A 23,991-nucleotide genomic window follows, 5' to 3' on the forward strand; every position below is an offset into this window, starting at 1 on the left:
AAATGTTACCATCTTGATGGCTAGGTGTACATGAGAAAAAGGGTGGCAATTTGGCTTTTCAAATGGCCTATTTTTGTCTACACGGGCAGAAACACAAGTGTATGTCTCAGTAGTGTGTGACACACGGTCATGTTACACGGCCGTGTATTCCCTGGATAGCCTTTGAATTAAAGTCAGTATACCCTACAGGTTTGGCACGGCCTAGACACACGGGCGTGTCTATTGGCCGTGTGTGGCAGACGGGCTGGCACATGGGCATGTGATCGACCGTGTGGCCCAAGTCAGTAACCCTCTTAAATTTTACACGGCCTGTGACACGGGTGTGTCTGGTAGCCGCGTGAGGCACACAGCCTGTTTACACGGGTGTGTGACCTTGAAATTAAAGAAAATTTTATAAGTTTCTCAAAGTTTGTGAATGTTATCGGTTTAGCCCCGAACCTCTTCTAAGCATATTTTAAGGTCTTTTAGGACCTTAGAAGGGACAATATGATTGAGATGAATGTATTTTGATATTAAAATGCATAAATGTACTTGAATAATGTGTATTGACCGGTAATGCCTCTTAACCCTATTTCGGAGATGAATACGGGTTAGGGGTGTTATATTTAATTGGTATCAGAGCCAGGTTTAGTCGATTCTAGGATAAACATAGCGTGTGAGAGTCTAGCTACACATGACATATGTAAACTACGTTAGTGTGATGATTCCTGATAGTTAAAATGTATTTTTATATAGCAAATGGATCCCGATCGAGCCGTAGCTGATGATGTTGAAAGGAATGCACTCGCTCTTGCTCAAGGGGCAGTGCAATCTGATTCTAAACTTGTATCTAGTAGCTATGAGGGAGAGGCTAAGAAAGCCTTCTTCCAGATGATGAATGAGTGGTTCACTCAATATATTAGACCTAATCTAGCTGCTCCAAAACCTCCACCCTCGTCTAATCTTCCACAAGTCCCTGTCATGCCACAAACTGTGAATTTGATTCAATTGATTAAGCCTCCGGTTGATAAAATTAGAATATATGGGGCTGGAGAGTTTCGTACTATTACTGATGATGATGCTGAGAGAGCTGAGTTTTGGCTCGATAATACGATATAAGTGTTTGATGAAATGTCGTGTACTCCTGATGAATGTCTTAAATATGCTGTTTCACTTCTGAGAGATACTACGTATCATTGGTGGAAAACGTTAATATCTTTGGTTCCGAAAGAATGATCACTAGGGAGTTCTTTCAGGCCGAGTTTAAAAAGAAGTACATCAGTCAGAGATTTATAGATCAGAAACGCGAAGAGTTTCTTGAGTTGAAATAGGGTTGTAAGTCTGTTACGGATTACGAACAAGAATTTGTGAGATTAAGTTAATATGCACAAGAATGTGTCTCGACTGAAGCAATTATGTGTAAGAGATTTGAAGATGGTTTGAACGAAGATATCCGTTTGTTAGTTGGGGTTCTGGAAATAAAAGAAATTGTTGTGCTTGTTGAATGAGCGTGTAAAATTGAGGAACTCGGGAAAGAGAAAACAAAAGCTGACTCAGAAGCTCGAGAGGTATGAAAAAGATCATCAAGTAAGTCATTTCAAATGGCATCAAAGAAGTTTTGAGATGATTTTAGCTGTTCAAAGGCTACTGCGGGTTATTCTAGAGGAGACCGAGAGGGGCCACCTATGAGTTCAAAAGCTACTTCAATAGCTAGTATTCAAAAGTATTGTGGAAACGACATCTTGACAATTGTAGATTGAATGATCAGGCTTGTTTCAAATGTGGATCATTAGATCATTTTATTTGTGAATGTCCTAAGTTGGTTGAGTAAGATATAGTACAGAATACGAGGCTGAGTAACACTGCAGCTAGAGGTAGAACACCCAAAAACACGGGTAATGTGAGTGGCAGCCAGAGAATGACTAAAGGCACAGCTATGAGATCTGAAGCTCAAGCACCTGCTCAAGCTTATGCTATACACGCTCGTGAAGAAGCTTCGTCTCCTGATGTTATTACCGGAACTTTCACTCTCTATGATGCTAGTGTTATTGCATTCATAGATCCAGGATCAACTCATTCATATGTATGTAAAAATTTAGGCTCTAGTAAGACTTTTTTTGTGGAGTCTACTGAATTTGTAATTAGAGTATCAAACCCTTAAGGTAAGTGCATATTGGTTGATAAAGTGTGCAAGAATTGTCTGTTGATAATTCAGGATAGTTGCTTTCCAGTTGATTTGATGTTGTTTCCATTTGACGAATTTGATATAATCCTGGGTAAGGATTGGTTAACATTACATGATGCTATTGTGAATTACAAATGAAAGACGATAAATTTGAGATGTCAGAATAATGAGATTATTCGAATTGAGTCAAATGATTTGAATGTTTACCATTGGTGAATTCATCTATGTTAGCTCAGAAATTTGTGAGAAAGGGTTGTGAAGCTTATTTTGCTTATGTGCTAGATACGAAAGTGAATCAAAGGAAGATTGAATCAGTGCTAGTTGTGTGCGAGTATCCAAATGTGTTTCCTGAAGAGTTATCGGGTTTACCATTGATTCGAGAAGTTGAATTTGGTATTGAATTAGTGCCGGGAATGACTTCAATATCGATAGCTCCTTATAGAATGGCTCCGACAAAGTTAAAAGAACTAAAAGCTTAGTTGCAAGAGTTGACAGATAGAGGTTTTACTGGACCGAGTTTCTCGTCCTGGGGTGCTCCTGTATTATTTTTGAAAAAGAAATATGGCACTATGGGAATGTGTATAGACTACCAACAGTTGAATAAAGTGATGATCAAGAATAAATACCCTCTGCCCAGAATAGATGATTTGTTTGATCAATCGAAAAGGGGCTACAGTGTTTTCAAAGATAGATTTGAGATCGGGTTATTATGAGTTCTGAGTTAGAGATTCTGATGTGCCAAAGACAGCTTTCCGAGCGAGGTATGGACACTATGAATTTTTAGTTATGCCTTTTGTATTAACGAATGCTTCTGCAGTCTTTATTGACTTAATGAACTGAATTTTTAGACTGTACCTAGATCGATTTGTTGTTGTGTTCATAAATGATATTTTAATATATTCGAGAGACAAAACTGAGCATGTCGAACATTTGAAAATTGTATTATAAACTCTTCGTAATAAAAAGTTATATTCAAATTTCAATAAAGGTGAATTCTGGTTGCGTGAGGTTGGTTTTTTAGGGCATATTGTGTCAGCATCGGGTATTCGAGTCGTTCCGAGCAAGTTTTCTGTGATTATGGATTGGAAGGCTCCGAGAAATGTATCCAAATTCTGCAGTTTTCTAGGACTAGCTGGCTATTACCGACTGTTTGTAAAAGGTTTTTCGATGATTGTGACTCCATTGACGAGATTGCTTCAGAAAGATGTAAAGTTTGAATGGTCCGAGAAATGTCAAAAGTTTTGAGCAGTTGAAAGCACTTTTGACTGAAGCTCTAGTGTTGGTACAACCAGAATCGGGTAAAGAATTTGTAATCTATTGTGATGCATCGTTGAATGGTCTGGGTTGTGTTTTGATGCAGGAAGGAAAAGTTATAGCTTATGCCTCGAGACAATTAAAATCGCATGAAAGGAATTACCCGATGCATGATTTAGAGTTAGCAGCCATTGTTTTTGCATTGAAGATCTAGCGTCATTTTTTTTTGTGAGAAATGTCATGTTTATTCAGATCACAAGAGTTTGAAATATCTGATGACTCAAAAAGATTTTAATTTGCTAGAATTGCTAAAAGACTTCGAGTTAGTTATCGATTATCATCCAAGAAAGGCTAATGTTGTTGCTGATACATTAAGCTGAAAATATTTATTTGCTCTACGTGCAATGAATACTCAGTTGGCTCTATATGACGACGGCTTGATTGTAGCTGAGTTAAAAGCAATATCGTTGTTTTTACAGTTGATTTGTGAGGCTCAGAGATAATGAAATGTTAGCAAAACGAGGTCAATTTGATTCGAACCTTGATTCAAAATTTCAACTTGATTCTGATGATTGTTTAAAATTCAGAGGCCGAATTTTTGTTCCAAGAAATTCAGAAATAATTCAGATGATTTTAAATGAAGCACATAGTAGTTATTTATCTATTCATCCGGGAAGTACAAAAATGTATAACGACTTGAAACAACTCTATTGGTGGCATGGTATGAAACGTGACATTTTAGAATTTGTTTCTAAATGTTTGATTTGCCAGCAAGTTAAAGCTGAGCATTAGGTACCGGCTGGTTTATTGTAGCCGATTATGATTCCCGAGTGGAAATGGGATAGAGTGACTATCGATTTTGTTTCGGGTTTGCCCCTATCTCCAAGGAAGAAAGATGCAATCTGGGTTGTTTTTGATTGATTGACAAAATCGACTCATTTCATTCCTGTGCATACAGATTATTCGCTTGACAAGCTTGCTGCGTTGTATATCTCCGAGATTGTGAGATTACACAAAGTACCTATTTCTATTGTTTCGGATAGAGATCCGAGATTCACATCATGTTTCTGGAAGAAATTACAAAATGCACTAGGTACAAAGCTACACTTTAGTACAGCTTTTCATTCGTAAACATATGGTCAATTCGAGCGGATTATTTAGATACTCAAGGATATGTTGAGATGTTGCATTATTGAGTTTGAAGGTACGTCAGAACGATACCTACCATTGATTTAATTTGCGTATAATAATAGTTTTCAATCAAGTATAAAAATGGCACCTTACGAAGCATTTTACGATCGCAAATGCTGAACATTTTGTATTGGACTGAGCTCAGCGAGAATAAGATTCACGGGGGTTATTTGATTAAAGAGACTGAACAGAAAGTGAAAGTGATTGTGATAATCTAAAAGCGGCATCAGATCATCAAAAATCGTACACGGACTTGAAATAGAAAGATATTAAATCGGGGATAAATTATTTTTAAAAGTTTCTCCATGGAAGAAAATACTTAGATTTGACAGAAAAGGCAAACTGATTCCGAGATTCATCGGGTTGTATTAAATTATTGAGCGTATCGGGCCGGTTGCTTATAAATTATTGTTGCCATCGAAATTAGAAAATATTCATAATGTATTTCATGTATCGATGCTTCGATAATATCGATCTGATCCCTCGCATATGATTTCCCCGTCTGAGATTGAGATTCAATTCAATATGACATATGAAGAAGAACTGATTCGAATTCTAGCTCGTGAGATTAAAGAGTTAAGAAATAAAAGAATAACATTAGTGAAAGTATTATGGCATCGACATGGGGTTGAAGATGGTACGTGGGAACCCGAGGATTCTATGAAAGAACAATATCCGAACCTACTAACTGGTAAGATTTTCGGGGACGAAAATCCCTAAGGAGGGAGAGTTGTAACAGCTCGATTTTAGCTAAATCAGAATAGTAGTTTTAGAACCTCAAATTCATGGTCATAAAATTTATTGTAATATTATTTTTGGTGTCTACAGCATGTGAATATATATGTGTGAAAATTTCGTGAGCTAATTTTATCGTTTAATAGCTCAATTTGAGATAAAGGACCTAACCGCATAAAATGAAAAAGTTGCATTATACTTGAAAAAGTGATTAATTGCTATGGCTTATTAAATGTGAGGTCCTTATTATGTTATTAGACCATTGATAATGGAAATTTTCATAAATGGGCATAAGGGTAAAATCGTAAAACGGTTATTAAAGTTTAAATAATAAGAATAAAACAAAATGTTCATCATTTTTATTCATTCTTAATCGAAAATTAGAAAGTAGAAAGCCAAAAGATTAGTTTTTCATTCGGCTAGCTTCTTTGATTAGGGTATGTATGTTGCTCGATTTTTTATTATTTCTACGTCTTTGTGATCGTTGCTTTGTGTTCTAGCTAGCCCATGCCTCAATTTTTGAAAATGTTGATGATTTTGAAAGTTTCCATTGAAGAATTTATGTGTTCTTGAATGTTTGATGATGGAAAATGAGTAGTTATTGATAGATTATCATGTTTTGTAAAGTGATTTTTAGTGAAATTTCATAAAAGGGACTAATTTGTGAAAAGTGTAAAATGTGTGGTTAAATGTGTGAAATAAATGAAAAGTTGGGCTGATATGAAGCTGTATGAAATTCTGCTCGCATGAAATTAGAAACAAATTGTGTAATTTGTGATTTTGTGTAATAAGGACCAAATTGTAAGAAATGTGAAATTATAGGGGTTAATGTGTAAAATACCCCAAATTGTGTGCTTTGGATGAAATTTAATGAATTGAGGAATCAAAGAGTTAATTTTGAATTTATATAGATCCTAAAATAAAGAAATCAGAATTAGATCGAGGGAAATTGAAAGTTATCGAGTAATCAATCCAATTCGTCTATTCAGACTATGAGGTAAGTTCATATGCAAATAAACTTTTTTACATTGAATTATATATGTTTTATTATGATTGAATTTCTATGAATGTTGAATAGGTAATACGAGCAAGAATCGACAGAGTACGATATCCGAAAATTCCGTACGAACCTTAGGAATAGTATGGGATACAAATGCCATGACATTAGGTTATCGAAATGTGATTAAATATAAGACCTCATCTGGAAAATTGGCATTGTATTGAGATTACATGTAAGACCAGGTCTAGGACATTGGCATCGTTAATTTATTTCATGTAAGACCCTGTCTGGGACAGTGGCATCGATATGTGATAGCATATAAGACTATATCTGGGATATGGCATTATACGAGTTTATATGATTTTCCAGTATCCTTAATGATTTCAAATGGTTCAACGGGCAAATTAAAGTTACGATTGAATATGAGATTGAGTAAGTGATTCAGGTACGTACTAAACTCATACGAGAATTGAAAAGAGTAAGTATTTGATGAATTTACATATGAATTGGAATAGATGTACATTGAGAAAGGTTTGTGTATTTAAATGTGTTTAGCTATAATTTACTTAGTTGATGAGAATGATGTTAATTGTGGTATAGATTTACTTGCATATGGCTTACTAAGCTTTTAGAGCTTACTTTGTGTGTTCCTTCTATGTTTTATAGATTATTGAAGCTAGCTCAGACTCAGGGATCGTCGGGAAACACCATCACACTATCAATCATCTCGTTGGTATTTTTGTAAGCTTTGTATATATGGTATATGGCATGTATAGACTAGTGTCATTGTGGTGTGTTTTGAAACTTGATTCTAGTCATGAGATTTGGCTCTTTAATGTTGGTATAAATTTGGCCACTTAAGTTGGCTTAATTTATGTGTTTGATAAGTTATTATGTGATGTATATAATACCTTATTGGTTGGCTGTTTTGGTATGTTTATATGGTTTTTATTTTAATCAGTTGTAAATGGGAGTGTTAAGTTTGGAATAATAGTATGTGATGTCTTGATTGTGTGATATTGAAATGATAATTCTTGTGGCTTGGAATAGGTGTTAATATGATGATAATGAAAAGCATTTAGAAATTATGTAAGTTGGATGATTTTGGCATAATTGTGTTTGAGAATTTAAGTAGTGAATGGTTGATTATGAAATGGCATGAGTTATATGTGATTTGGTATGTTTTTGCTGCCCATTTATGTGATAAAATGTTACCATTTTGATGGCTAGGTGTACATGAGAAAAAGGATGGCAGATTGGCTTGTCAAATGGCCTATTTTTGTCTACACGGGCAGAGACACGGGCGTGTGTCTCAGTCGTGTGTGACACACGATCATGATACACGGCCGTGTATCCCCTGAGTAGCATACGAATTAAAGTCAGTATACCCTACAGGTTTGGCACGGCCTAGACACACGGGCGTATCAATTGGCTGTGTGTGGCACACGGGTTAGCACATGGGTGTGTGGTCGATCGTGTGACCTAAGTCAGTAACCCCCTTAAATTTCCCATAGCCTGGCACACGGGTGTGTCTTTAGCCGTGTGGTGCAAGTCAGTATGTATGCCTTGTTTTCACACGGCCTGTGACACGGGCGTGTCTGGTATCCGCGTGAGGAACACGGCCTGTTTACATGGGCATCTGTCCCTGAAATTAAAGAAAATTTTATGAGTTTCTCAAAGCTTGTGAATGTTATCAGTTTAGTCTCGAACCTCTTCTAAGCATATTTTAAGGTCTCATAATACCCTAGAAGGGACAATATGATTGAGATGAATGTATTTTGATATTGAAATGCATAAATGTACGTGAATGATGTGTATTGATCAGTAATGCCTCTTAACCCTATTCCGGCGACAGATACAGGTTAGGGGTGTTACATTTAATTGGTATTAGAGCCAGGTTTAGTCGATTCTAGGATTAACATAGCATATGAGAGTCTAGCTATACATGCCATATATACAAACTGTGATAGGGTGATGACTCCTGACAGTTAAAATATGTTTTTATATAACAAATGGATTCCGGTCGAGCTGCAACTGACGATGTTGAAAGTAATGGACCCGCTCCTACTCAAGGGGCAGTGCAATTTGATTCTAGACTTGTATCTAGTAGCCATGAGGGAGAGGCTAACCAAGCCTTCTTCCAGATGATGAATGAGTGATTCACTCAATATATTAGAACTAATCCGGCTGCTCCACAACCTCACCCCCATCTAATCCTCTACAAGTCCCTGTCATCCCACAAGCTGTGAATCCGATTCAATTGAGTAAGCCTCCGGTTGATAAAATTAGAAAATATCGAGCTGAAGAGTTTCGTGCTACTACTAATGATGATGCTGAGAGAGCTGAGTTTTGGCTCTAGAATACAATACGAGTGTTTGATGAAATATCGTGTACTCCCGATGAATGTCTTAAATGTGCTGTTTGACTTCTGAGAGATACTGCGTATCATTGGTGGAAAACGTTAATATCTGTGGTTTCGAAAGAACGATCACTTGGGAGTTCTTTCCGGCCGAGTTTAAAAAGAAGTACATCAGTCAGAGATTCATAAATCAGAAACGCAAAACGTTTCTAGAGTTGAAACATGGCTGTAAGTCTGTTATGGATTACGAACGAGAATTTGTGAGATTAAATCAATATGCACGAGAATATGTCTCGACCGAAGCAATTATGTGCAAGAGATTTGAAGATGGTTTGAACAAATATATTTGCTTGTTACTCAACCGAAGCAATTATGTGCAATATATTTGAAGATGGTTTGAACAAATATATCTACTTTTTAGTTGGGATTCTAGAAATAAAAGAATTTGTTGTGATTGTCGAACGTGCGTGTAAAGCTGAGGAACTTGGGAAAGAGAAAAGAAAAGCCGACTCGAAAGCTCGAGAGGTACGAAAAAGATCATCGAGTAAGTCATTTCAGATGGCATCAAAGAAGTTTCGAGATAATTTTAGCTGTTCAAAGGCTACTACGTGTTATTCTAGATGAGACCGAGAGAGGCCACTATGAGTTCAAAAGCTACTTCAATAGCTAGTGTTGGAAATGTCAGACCAAATCAACCTGAATGCAAGCATTGTTGTAAATGACATCCCGACAATTATAGATTGAATGATTGAGCTTGTTTTAAATGTGGATTATTAGATCATTTTATTTGTGAATGTCCTGAGTTGGTTGAGCAAGATATAGTACAGAATACGAGGCCAAGTAACACTGCAGCTAGAGGTAGAACACCCAGAAACATGGGTAATGTGAGTGGCAGTCAGAGAATGACTAATGATACAGCTGTGAAATCTGAAGCTTGAGCACTTGCTAGAGCTTATGCTATACATGCTCCCGAAGAAGCTTCGTCTCCAAATGTCATTACCGGAACTTTCACTCTCTGTGATACTAGTGTTATTGTATTGATAGATCTAGGATCAACTCATTCATATGTATGTAAAAATTTAGTATCCAGTAAGACTTTGTCCGTGGAGTCTACTAAATTTGTAATGACATATTGTTTGATAAAGTGTGTAAGAACTGTCCATTGATGATTTGGGATAATTGCTTTTCGGTTGATTTGATGTTGTTGCCATTTGACGAATTTGATATAATCCTAGGTATGGATTGGTTAATGTTACATGATGCTATTGTGAATTACAAATGAAAGACGACAGATTTGAGATGTCAGAATAATGAGATTATTCGAATTGAGTCAGATGATTTGAATGGTTTACCAGTGGTGATTTCATCGATGTTAGCTCAGAAATATGTGAAAAGGGGTTGTGGAGCTTATTTTGCTTATGCGCTAAATACGAAAGTGATTGAAAAGAAGATTGAATCACTGCCAATTGTGTGCGAGTATTCAGATGTGTTTCTTGAAGAGTTACCGGGTTTACCACCAATTTGAGAAGTTGAATTTGGTATTGAATTAATGCCGGGAACGACTCCGATATTGATAGCTCCTTACAGAATGGCTCCGACAGAGTTAAAAGAATTAAAAGCTCAATTGCAAGATTTGACGGATAGAGGTTTTGCTAGACCGAGTTTCTCGCCCTAGGGTGTTTCTGTATTGTTTGTGAAAAAGATATATGGCACTATGAGAATGTGTATAGACTACCGACAGTTGAATAATGTGACAATCAAGAATAAATACCCTCTGCCCAGAATAAATGATTTGTTTGATCAATTCAAAAGGGCTACAGTGTTTTGAAAGATAGATTTGAGATCGGGTTTTTATTAGTTGCGAGTTAGAGATTCTGATGTGCCAAAGACAGCTTTTCGAACGAGGTATAGACACTATGAATTTTTAGTTATGCCTTTTGGATTAACGAATGCTCCTTAAGTATTTATTGACTTAATGAACCGAATTTTCAGACTGTACCTAGATCGATTTGTGAGGTTGGTTTATTAAATGTGAATTCTTGTTGCATGAGGTTGGTTTTCTGGGGCATATTGTGTCAGCACTGGGTATTCGAGTCGCTTCGAGCAAGATTTCTGCAATTATGGATTGGAAGACTCCGAGAAATGTATCCGAAATCTGCAGTTTTCTGGGACTAGCTGGCTATTATCAATGGTTTGTAAAAGGTTTTTCGATGATTGTGACCCCGTTGACGAGATTGCTTCAAAAAGATGTAAAGTTTGAATGGTCCGAGAAATGTCAGAAAAGTTTTGATCAGCTGAAAGCACTTTTGACTGAAGCTCCAGTGTTAGTACAACCAGAATCGGGTAAAGATTTGTAATCTATAGTGATGCATCGTTGAATGGTCTGGGCTGTGTTTTGATGCAGGAAGGCAAAGTTATAGCTTATGCCTCGAGACAATTAAAACTACATGAAAAGAATTACCTGACGCATGATTTAAAGTTAGCAGCCATTGTTTTTACATTGAAGATCTGGCATCATTATTTGTTTGGTGAGAAATGTCATGTTTATTCTGATCACAAGAGTTTGAAATATCTGATGACTCAAAAAGCTTTAAATTTTTGACAGCAGAGATGGCTAGAATTGCTAAAGACTTCGAGTTAGTTATCGATTATCATTCGGGAAAGGCTAATGTTGCTACTGATACATTAAGCTAGAAATCTTTATTTACTCTACGTGCAATGAATACTCAGTTGGCTCTATATGAAGACGGCTCGATTATAGCTGAGTTGAATGCAAGACCGTTGTTTTTACAGTAGATTTGTGAGGCTCAGAAGGTTGATAATGAAATGTTAGCAAAAGGAGGTTAATGTGATTTGAACCTTGATTCAGAATTTCAAGTTGATTCTGATGATTGTTTAAAATTCAGAGGCCGAATTTGTGTTCCGAGAAATTCAGAATTAATTTAAATGATTGTAAATGGAGCACATATTAGTCATTTATCTATTCATCCAGGAAGTACAAAAATGTATAACGACTTGAAACAACTCTATTGGTGGCATGATATGAAACGTGACATTTTAGAATTCGTTTCTAAATGTTTGATTTGCCAGCAAGTTAAAGCTGAGAATCGGTACCGGCTGGTTTATTGCAGCCGATTATGATTCCTGAGTGGAAATGGGATAGAGTGACTATGGATTTTGCTTCGGGTTTGCCCCTATCTCCAAGGAGGAAAGATGCAATCTGGGTTGTTGTTGATCGATTGAAAAAATCCGCTCATTTCATTCTTGTACGTACAGATTATTCGCTTGACAAGCTTGCTGCGTTGTATATCTCCGAGATTGTGAGACTACACAAAGTACCTATTTCTATTGTTTCGGATAGAGATCTGAGATTCACAATGTGTTTCTGGAAGAAATTACAAAATGTATTGGGTACAAAGCTACACTTTAGTACAGCTTTTCATCCGCAAACATATGGTCAATCCGAGCGGATTATTCAGATACTTAAGGAAATGTTGAGATGTTGCATTCTTGAGTTTGAAGGTACGTGGGAACGATACCTACCATTGATTGAATTTGTGTATAATAATAGTTTTCAATCGAGTATGAAAATGGCACCTTACGAAGCATTGTACGGTCGCAAATGCTGAACACATTGTATTGTTTTGAGCTCAGCGAGAATAAGATTCACGGGATTGATTAGATTAAAGAGACTGAACAGAAAGTGAAAGTGATTTGTGATAATCTAAAAGCGGCGTTAGATCGTCAAAAATTGTACACGGACTTGAAACGGAAAGATATTGAGTTTCAAATCGGGGATAAAGTGTGTTTAAAAGTTTCTCCATGGAAGAAAATACTTAAATTTGGCAGAAAAGGCAAACTGAGTCCAAGATTCATCGGGCCGTATGAAATTATTGAGCGTATCGAGCCGGTTGCTTATAGATTGTTCTTGCCACTGAAATTAGAAAAGATTTATAATGTATTTCATGTATCGATGTTTCGACGATATCGATGTGTTCCCTTGCATGTGATTTCCCCGTCTGAGATTGAGATTCAATCTGATATGACATATGAAGAAGAACTGATTCGAATTCTAAGTCCTGAGATTGAAGAGTTAAGAAATAAAAGAATAACATTAGTGAAAGTATTATGGCATCGACATGGGGTTGAAGAAGCTACGTGGGAACCCGAGGATGCTATGAAAGAACAATATCCGAACCTACTAACTGGTAAGATTTTCGGGGTCGAAAATCCCTAAAGAGGGAGAGTTGTAACAACTCGGTTTTAGCTAAATCAGAATAATAGTTTCGGAACCACAAATTTGAGGTCGTAAAATTTATTTTAATATTATTTTTGGTGTCTACAGCATGTGAATATATATGTGTGAAAATTTTTTGAGCTAACTTTATCGTTTAATAGCTCAATTTGAGATAAAGGACCTAACCGCATAAAATGCAAAAGTTGCATTATACTTGTAAAAGTGATTAATTGCTATGTCTTATTAAATGTGAGGTCCTTATTATGTTATTAGACCATTGAGAATGGAAATTTTCATAAATGGGCATCCATGAAGTTGTTTTTAAATGGTTTAATTAAGGGTAAAATGGTTATTAAAGCTTAAATAATAAAAACAAAACAAAATTTTCATCATTTTTGTTCATCCTTAACCGAAAATTAGAAAAGAGAAAGCCAAAAGATTAGGTTTTCATTTGGCTAGCTTGTTCTTTGATTAAGGTATGTATTTTGCTCGGTTTTTAATAATTTCTACGTTTTTTGTGATCGTTGCTTTGTGTTCTAGCTAGCCCGTGCCTCAATTTTTGAAAGTGTTGATGACTTTGAAAGTTTCTATTGATGAATTTATGTGTTCTTGAATGTTTGATGGTGGAAAATGAGTAGTTGTTGATAAATTATCATGTTTTGTAAAGGGATTTTTAGTGAAATTTCATAAACGGGACTAATTTGTGAAAAGTGTAAAATGTGTGGTTAAATGTGTGAAATAAATGAAAGTTTAGGCTGATATGAAGCTATATGAAATTCGGCTAGCATGAAATTAGAAAGAAATTGTGTAATTTGTGATTTTGTGTAAAAAGGACTAAATTGTAAGAAATGTGAAATTATAAGGGTTAATGTGTAAAATGTCCCAAATTGTGTGCTTTGGATGAAATTGAATTAATTGAGGAATAAAAGAGTTAATTTTGAATTTATATAGATCCTAAAAGAAAGAAATCGAAATTAGATCGAGGGAAATCGAAAGTTATCGAGTAATCGATCCGATTCGTCTATTCCGACTACGAGGTAAGTTCATATGCAAATAAACATTTTTACATTGAATTATATATGTTTTATTATGATTGCATTGCTATGAATGTTGAACAAGTATTACGAGCAAAAATCGACAGAGTACGATATCCGAAAGTCCCGTACAAACATAAGGAATAGTATAGGATGCAAATGTCATGACATTAGGTTATGTAACACTTCTAAACAAAAACATAATTCCGAACGTTCACATATTCAAACAAATTATATTTATATATATAAAGTACATTGCTAATTAATTATTAAACATACATTAATAATCATATTACATTTACGAATCATACTTCAGCTTTAACCGAATCCATACCATGCAAAGAATCACATTTTTCATTAGAAAATATATATATATACACGCATGTACTTTCATTATAAACCAAACCATTATGGCAAGCACATTTGAATACTCAAACATGTACATGTAAAAAAAATATATACATATAATTAACATCTTGCTAAAATTCATATAATTCCCATAATGCATTATTACACAAATCACTATTCATTTGATTAATATCTTTATCTTACTTACAATCTATATTAAACAACTAATCACTTTAAATACACATACACTTTACATGCAAACCGAACTAAGTTCTTTTCATAACAACAAAACATACCCTATATCATGTACATCAAAATATACTCTAAACGAGCTTATCATATGAACTTATGTTTATAATTAATTGAACATGTACCATAATCGAATTATCAATCACAACTAAGTTCAATAAACCATTTCTATTTCCAAAACATATATCACAAGTCGCATATACTTTTCATTCATTTCACATAACATTAAAATCAAAACAAAATAAACCATTACAAAACATAACCAAAACCAAGCTTTAATGTTAAGCCATATTCGCATGGCTCAATTTATACATATTCAAAGTTCAACAAAATACATATTAGCCTATACATGCCAAAAATTTGAAAATAGACTTTTTAAAAGTACCGAAAGTTGACGATAGTGTGGATGACTTTGATAACGATCCCCGAGCTCAAAACTTTCAACCAAAATCTATAAAATAGAATAACAAGAACACACAGAGTAAGCTAACTTAGCTTAGTAAGCCTTGAGCAAATTAAACAACTCATTGTATAATCAAAACATTCAAACTAACCAAATTAAATCCATAATGCTATAATTTATCTTAATAAAATACTTGGCAGAATGTTCACAATCAATTATATAACACCATATAAATATTTCCTATATAGCTAATTACTCAAGATCAATTATATCATCATATAGACACTTAAATATAAAGCCGAATATACAAGGTTCATCATAACATCACATGTGAGCTATAGTTCAAAATTCAATAGTACGTCATATATGGCCGAAAATGCACATTCAAGTTAACTTCACATTTAACCGAATATTGAAGTTCAATATAAGCTCACATGTACTTACCTTTTTGGCTGAACATATACAATACAAAATTTAGCTCAATTTCATTTGCTCAATATCTAAAATAACTTGAATTATTATAATTATAGACTTGAAAACAAATCACCGGTATAAAACCTGCTAGGCGTAAGCCTGAATCACCCACCGGCACAAGGCCTGCTAGACCCAAGGTCTGATATTTATTCACCGGCACTAAGCCTGCTATGCACAAAGCCATATTAAAGTCACCAGCACAAGGCTTGTAGGCTTAAATTCTAAATATCACAAATATAGAATCATTCCACAACATTTCATATATCGAATTATACAATATTCTATGTAACACATGCCACTTTCAGAGGTTTTAAATCAGTCAAATGAAACTCAATCACAATAATTCAATGATACATCACATTAAACTATTACACTAACAGATTATAAAATTCAAATCATCACGGTAAAACATTCTATGTTCAAAATAAACCATGTTTAATTACTTAAAGACTTACCTCGGATATCGACGGACGTTACAAATCGGCTATTCGATTATTTTTGTTCTTCCCCTATCCAAGTCCGATTTCCATTGTTCTTGATCTATATAATTTCAAATTAACCTCATTTAAACGAAATTTCATTCAATTTAATCCAACAACACATAAATGGGCAAATTACCATTTTACCCCTGATATTTCATACTTTTTACAAATTAGTTCTAATTGTATAAAACACAAAATACTCAAAATCTCATCACATCATAGCTAGGTCGAATCTTTCTTATGTCCATACTAATCCATAAATTCCAATTATTTTGCATTTTAGTCCTTTAATTTATTATTTTTGCAATTTAGTCCTATTAACTAAAAATCATCAAAAATTCCAATACAAAACATGTTAATCTAAAACATATTTTTGATGTTTCATCATCAAACATCACAAAACACAAATATTCATCAATGGCATAACTCAAAATATTCACCGAAATAAAAAATTCAAGCATGGGTCGGGTAGTACTCGAAGCAACGATCTCAAAAACGTAAAAATTATCAAAAACTGAAACCAAACTAACCTTGAATCAAGCTTGAAATTGGCCGAAAATCACAAAGCTCCTAATTCTTTTTCTTTTATCAAGTTTCGATGATGGAATATAATGAATATAATTTTTATTTTATGTTTTAATATATTATATGTTAACATTTAACTTATTTTACTTATTTAACCTTTTAAAAATAATAACATAAACATATACATTAAAGGTACATTTAGCCATCACTAATATAAAGGATTATTTGCAACATAAGTACTCCATATTAAAAATCCACTATCAATTTGAACTTTACGAATTAAACTATCAAGTATTCAACTCACGCTATTAAGTTCTTTTTATCAAATTAAATACAAAAACAATCAAATTTTCATACGAAATTTTCACACATGAAAATTCACATATAATAAACATGAAAAATAATATTTAAATATCTTTCTAACTCGAATTCGTGGTCCCGAAACCACCATTCCGATTAGGGTCTAAATCAAACTGTTACAAGTTATCGAGATGTGATTAAATGTAAGACCATGTCTGGGGCATTGGCATCGTTAATTGATTTCGTGTAAGACCCTGTCTAGGACAGTGGCATCGAATGTGATAGCATGTAAGACCATATCTGGGATATGGCATTGTATGAGCTTATATGATTTCTGAGTATCCTTAATGATTCTGAACGGTTCAACGGGCAAATTCAAGTCACGATTGAATATGAGATTGAGTAAGTGATTCAGGTATTTACTAAACTCATACGAGAATTGAAAAGAGTAAGTATTTGATGGATTTACATATGAATTGAAATAAATGTACTTTGAGAATGGTTTGTGTATTTAATTGTGTTTAGTTATAATTTATTAGTTGATGAGAATAATGTTACTTATGGTATAGATTTATTTGCATATGGCTTACTAAGCTTTTAAAGTTTACTTTGTGTGTTCTTTATATGTTTTACAGATTACTGAAGCTAGCTCGGACTCAGTGATCGTCGGGAAACATCACCACACTATCAATCATCTCGTTGGTATTTTTGGAAGCTTTGTATATATGGTATATGACATGTATAGACTAGTGTCATTATGATGTGTTTTGAAACTTGATTCTAGTCATGAGATTTGGCTCTTTAATGTTGGTTAAAATTTGGCCAATAAAGTTGGCTTAATTTATGTATTTGATAAGTTGTTATGTGATGTATATAATGCCTTTTAGGTTACCTTGTTTGGCATATTTATATTGTTGTTATTTTAATTAGTTGTAAATGGGAGTGTTAAGGTTGGAATAATGGTATGTTACGTCTTGATTGTGTGATATTGAAATGATAATTCTTGTGGCTTAGAATAGGTGTTAATATGATGATAATAAAATGCATTTAGAAATTATGTAAGTTGGATGATTTTGACATAATTGTGTTTGAGAATTTAATTAGTGAAATGGTTGATTATGAAATGATATGAGTTATATGTGATTTGGTATGTTTTGGCTGCCCATTTATGTGATGAAATGTTTCCATTTTGATGGCTAGGTGTACAAGAGAAAAAGGGTGGCAAACTGGCTTTTCAAATGGCCTATTTTTGTCCACACGGGCAGAGACACGGGTGTATGTCTCAGCCGTGTGGGACACACGGTCATGTTACACGGCCGTGTGTCCCCTGGGGTACCCTTCAAATTAAAGTTAGTATACCCTACAGGTTTAGCACGGCCTAAGGACATGGGCGTGTCTATTGGCCGTGTGTGGTACATGGGCTAGTGCATGGGCATGTGGTCGGTCGTGTGACCCAAGTCAGTAACCCCCTTAAGTTTCACACGGCCTGGCACACGGGCGTGTCTTCGGCCGTATGGAGTAAGTTAGTATGTATACCTTCTTTTCAGACGGCTTTTGACATGGCAGTGTCTGGTAGCCTCATGAGGCACACGGCCTATTCACATAGGTGTGTGACCCTGAGATTAAAGAAAATTTTATAAGTTTCTCAAAGTTTGTGAATGGTATCAGTTTAGTCCCGAACATCTTCTGAGCATATTTTAAGGTCGCGTAGGACCTTAGAAGGAACAATATGATTGGGATGAATGTATTTTGATATTGAAATGCCTAAATATACGTGAATGATCTGTATTGATCGGTAATGTCTCTTAACCCTATTCCGATGACAGATACGGGTTAGGGGTGTTACAAAAAAGATCCTTTTGTCTGAAAACACAAGTACGATTGTGGTCTAGGGTTTATTGCTATAATTATCACTAATAGGGTCGGTTTTCAAAATTTTTATTTTTTGCTGTGAAAGAAAATCGTTTTCAAATAAGATTTTTTCCAACAATTATAGGATGGGGAATGTTGGAGGGCTGAACAATGGTGCAACTGATGGGTTTGGGTTGTATGTGTAACAACTCATTTTTAGTTGTGTCAGAAGTAATAGTTTCGGGAACACAATTCTGACGAGTGAGTTATTATTTTAATATTTATTTATTATCTGTGAGATGTTATTAGGATCGTTTTAAAATTTCGTTAAAATTTTTTGAAGTTTAAATGGTTAATTAGGTAAAAAGGACTAAATCGTACAAGGTGAAAAAGTTGAGTTCTATTAGTTAAATGGGTCAAAAGGCTATGAAATTTTAAACTAATGGACTACGATAGTAATTATACCATTTAAAGAGTTAGTGGTTGTGCATGGACCAGATTTTTGATAAATCATAATTTATACATATTTTTATCTCATGCTTAGCACATTCATGAATGGTTTCTCCTTAGATTTGGTGAATTCGATACTCCTAATTATTTAATTTCATGTTTTATACTTAGGTGAGCATAGGAGTGTAAAAAGAGCGAGAAATGGGCTAAAAACGGAGAAAATGAACCCACATGGGAAATCAACACGGCCTGGACTTCCTCACATGGGTAAGCCACACGGCCGTGTCCATTTGGCAGAATTGAAGCACGACTTACACGGATAGACTACACTTCCGTGCCTATTTAATAGCCTTGACCACGGGCTAGAACAATCGCACACGGGCGTGTCCCTGCCGAGCCCAAGTATAGTCCTATTCGGAAAAGGCCACTTTTGAGGGGTCTTAGGCATTCTAAAGCCTATTTAAACACCTGAGGAGACACTTAGAAGACACACGGAGTAGGAGGCAAGGAATTACCCAAAAGAAACCGATTGGTCCATCTCAGAAGCCAGATTCCTCGTCAAGATTGAAAATCTCCCTTCAATTTCCATTCCGGGGTTTTGGGTTTTCTTTATGTTTTGTTATCTTTATTCTTTTGAGATGTTTTCTTTCTTAGTTATGAAGTTAACCCCCTAAATACCTAAGGGGGATAAAAGCTAAGACAGATCTTGTTATTATTATCTGAATTGTATGATAAATATTTGACTTGTTCTTAATTATGTGTTCTTAATTCTTATTTTAATATTCCAGGATATTGATTCAAGTTAATGCTCTTTTTCAGGGGAGGAATAGACCTTGTCTAAGAGTAAATTTGTCGTAATTAAGCGGATTTGATTGCACGCCTAGAGATAGGGTGACAAGATTTTGCCAGATTAGGGTGAAACCTAATAAGGGAGTCCATAGATCAAGTTCATGCAACACTAAGTGTTAATTAGAAAGAGATTTCAGTTAATCAACCTAGGGTTAGATGTTATTAGTCTCGAGAGAGGTAATAATATAACTTAGGGATATCTACAGATCAAGTCAAATGAATAAACCGTCTGATTTAGAGTGAAATAACAAGTGAAGTCTAGTTGGATTTTTCCTGGGGTATTGTCTTAATCAATCGAGTTTTCTCAAAAGCTTTTCCCCAATTTTCTCTCTCTGCATCCTTAGTTTACTTAATTAGTTTAGATAAACAAACCCCTTAATTTTTACGGTAAATAATAAAAAGAAAGTAATTAGTAGTACTCTTGGTTCCTTTGGGTTCGACAATCCGGTCTTGCTAAAGCTATACTATTGTTCGATAGGTACACTTGCCTTCATCGTGATAATAGTTAGTTTCAAGTATGATTAATTATAAAGCTTTAAAACCTATTGCGAATATCACGTATCAAGTCTTTGGCGCCGTTGCCGGGGAACTAAGATATTAGGAACACTTGATTTTTATTACTTTGGCCATTTTACTTTATTTGCAATTTAAATTTTTATTTTCTTTTCTAATTTTTCTTTTATTCGTTCCTGGCATGTTTTTATAGTGTATGACTAGAAGAAACCCGTCGGGACCATTACTGTTTGATAGTGAGATTGATCACACAGTTTGCAGAAATCGAAAAGAAATAAGACAAAGCTTAAGATACACAGAGGAAGAACAAGAGGATGATATTTCAACCACAACCGAGGAGATGGCTGGAAACCAAGAAAATCCGTTACCTCCTGCGATTGTTGCTAATCAGAATCCTGCTCCACGTACTATGTATGATTATGCTAAACCTTCTTTAACAGGAACTGAATCGAGCATAGTTAGGCCTGCTGTTGTTGCAAATAATTTTGAACTGAAACCTAACACCATTCAAATGATCCAACAGTTTGTTCAGTTTGATGGTTTGCAGGACGAGGATCCCAACGCTTACTTGCTCTTAGAGTTTTGCAACACTTTTACAATCAATGGCATTTATGATGATGCCATTCACCTTCTGTTGTTTCCCTTTTCGTTTGAAAAATAAGGCTAAATAATGGTTGAACTCGTTACCACGAGGGTCAATCACTACTTGGGAACAAATGACCAAAAAGTTTTTATTAAAATATTTTCCGCGGCTAAAACGGCTAAATTACATAATGATATCTCTTCTTTTGTGCAGATGGATTTAGAAACACTCTATGATGCATGAGAGAGGTACAAAGACCTTTTGTGAAGATGCCCTCACCATGGGTTACCACTCTGGCTACAGGTTCAAACGGTTCACAATGGCTAGAATCCTTTTACTAGACAAATGATTGACGCAACCGCTGGTGGAACTATCAATAATAAGACACCTGAGGATGCTTATGAATTTATAGAAGAGATGTCACTGAATAATTATCAGTGCCAAGTCATGAGAACAAAACCAACGAAAAGAGCGGTGTTTTTAACGTCGATTCAGTCACCATGCTCTCTAATCAGGTAGAACTTTTGAATAGAAAAATTAACGGTTTTCTTGGTTCTTCACAGGTTCACCCAGTAATGCAACGTGAAGCAAATGGAGGTGGACTAAACAATTCAGAATATCCACCCTATGGCCACAACATGGAGAACGAGCAGTTAAATTACATGGGTAATAATCCTCGATCTCAAAATAATCCTTATAGTAATACTTACAATGCAGGTTGAAGGAACCATCCAGATTTCTCATGGGGAGGCCAAGGGAATCAGAGACCACCACCACCTCCAAGCTTCCAACAACATCCTTTCCAGCAAGAGAAAAAGCCAAACCTTGAGGAGATGCTAACAAAATTCATCTCGGTGTCAGAAACTCATTTTTAGAATACCGAGGCAGCACTTAAAAATCAACAAGATTTGATCCAAGGGCTCGAAACTCAGATAGGTCAGCTCGCTAAATTGATATCTGAACGACCATAAGGTAGCCTGTTGAGTAACACTGAATATAACCCAAGGGAGCAACTCAATGCAATTACCATTCAAGACGAGGAAGGGTTAGTTGCACCTGAACCAGAACCGAGGCAAGAAACTGTGGTAAGTAAAGGTGAAGGTGAGGTAGACCACAATGACTAGAAACCGGTACGTAAAGAGTACAAACCTCGTGTGCCATACCCCAACGCGACAAGAAAAGACCGCACAGACGAACAATTGTTACATATTAACTTACCGTTTATTGAAGCTCTTTCGCAGATGTCAAACGTAGTCAAATTCTTAAAGGAGCTTTTAACAAATAAGCGGAAGTTGGATGAGGCGTCGCATGTGGAGCTAAATGCGGTTTGCTCAGCCATACTACAGAATAAGCTGGATAACAATCTAAAAGATCTAGGGAGTTTTATGATTCCCTGTTTAATTGCTAGCCTAGATGTTATTAGTGCTTTGGTTGATTTAGGGGCTAGTATCAATGTCATGCCTTACAAAATGTTTAAGCAACTAGGTCTTGGGAAACCCAAACAAACTAGGATAAGTATTCAATTAGCCAATAAAACAATCAGATTTCCTAGAGGATTATTGAAGATGTACTCACTAAAATTGACAAATTTATATTCCCAGTTGATTTCGTTATTCTAGACATAGAGGAAGATACTAACGTTCTTTTAATTTTAGGGAGGCCCTTTTTAGCAACCGCTAAAACAAAAATTGATGTTGGCACAGGTGAACTCACACTTTGCGTGGGAGACGAAACAATCACCCTTCAAGCTCGTAGTACGAGTAACACATCAAAAATTAAAGGTGGTTGTATAAATCATTCTACTAAAACTGGCCATGTAGTGCAACCTACTTTGCAGGAAATAAGTTTGAAGAACCTACATGAGCCATGTTCAAGCAACAACAAAGGACCTATCTATGAAGAACGAATGCTACAAATCGAGGAACTAGATGAATGACAAACACATAAACTGAGGACACACGATAAACCAAAGCCACACCATGACGAGCTCAATGTCGCACCAAATCAACTTAAGGTTGGAGACAAAGTACTGCTAGATGCAGCAGACCCTCGTATTGCCACTTCTGAACATAACGGAGCAATCCCTCTTACGGTACTCATTATTTTCCCATATGGTACAATCGAGGTAATTCATCTCAAATTCGGGACTTTTAAGGTAAACGATACTCGTCTTAAACCTTATGTTGATAAAATTGATAGCAGGGATGAGGAGTGTAAACTCCTCGCACAACCATGACCATGCACCAGAAAGGTAAGTCGAGCTTAGACTATAAATAAGCGCTTCTCGAGAGGCAACCCGAGCACTAATGGTGTTAACCTTTTTAAAATTTTAGTTTTTAACATCTAATCACTAACTAAGTCATTGAAACACAAGTTTTCTAATCCACATGGCCGGGCACACGGGCGTGCCTTAGGCCGTGCTAACACTACGGGAGGAGACACGGCCGTGCAATACGGCCATGTGAAAACAGGACAAAATTTTTCCTTGAGACGGGATGCGATAAGTGGCTATAGCCGTGTGACGTGGCCGTAGGCGAGTCTGTCAAACCAACAGGGTCATGCGACACGCCCGTGTCTAGAAACCATGGTTGAAACTGAGAATTTAGCAAGGACGTGAGACACTCCTATGCCCAACACCTGTGTTCAAGACTGATAAAATGACATGGCCGTGTGCACCTACACGCCCAAAGAGCACGGGCGTGTGTGAGTCTCAAACATGCCCAAATTTAAAAAATTACAAAATACACGGGTAAAAATTAGGGCACGGCCGTGTGCCCCAAAATCTATATAAACCCCTCACTATTCATCATCCCCTTCTCCAAAATCCCTAACCCTAGCCACTGCAACTTCACACGCCCTCCCTGCTACGCCCGTGCGCTGACCACAACATTACCTTTGACGACCTAAGCTCCTCCCTATTGCGTTTGTTCACTCCTTTCCCTCTATTCCCTTTGATTCAATTGCTTATGTTATGATTTTTTTATTGTTTT

General features: G+C 35.7%; 1 non-coding gene across 1 annotated transcript; it reads right to left on the reverse strand.

Annotated features, from left to right (window-relative positions):
- Positions 1 to 21,182: 21,182 nt before the first annotated feature.
- On the reverse strand, positions 21,183 to 21,288 carry LOC121204165 (small nucleolar RNA R71). The gene has a single exon (XR_005899094.1). It is a non-coding gene; the product is annotated as a small nucleolar RNA R71 (small nucleolar RNA).
- Positions 21,289 to 23,991: the final 2,703 nt, after the last annotated feature.

Source organism: Gossypium hirsutum, chromosome A07 (assembly GCF_007990345.1).
Source record: "Gossypium hirsutum isolate 1008001.06 chromosome A07, Gossypium_hirsutum_v2.1, whole genome shotgun sequence".
NCBI lineage: Eukaryota > Viridiplantae > Streptophyta > Magnoliopsida > Malvales > Malvaceae > Gossypium > Gossypium hirsutum.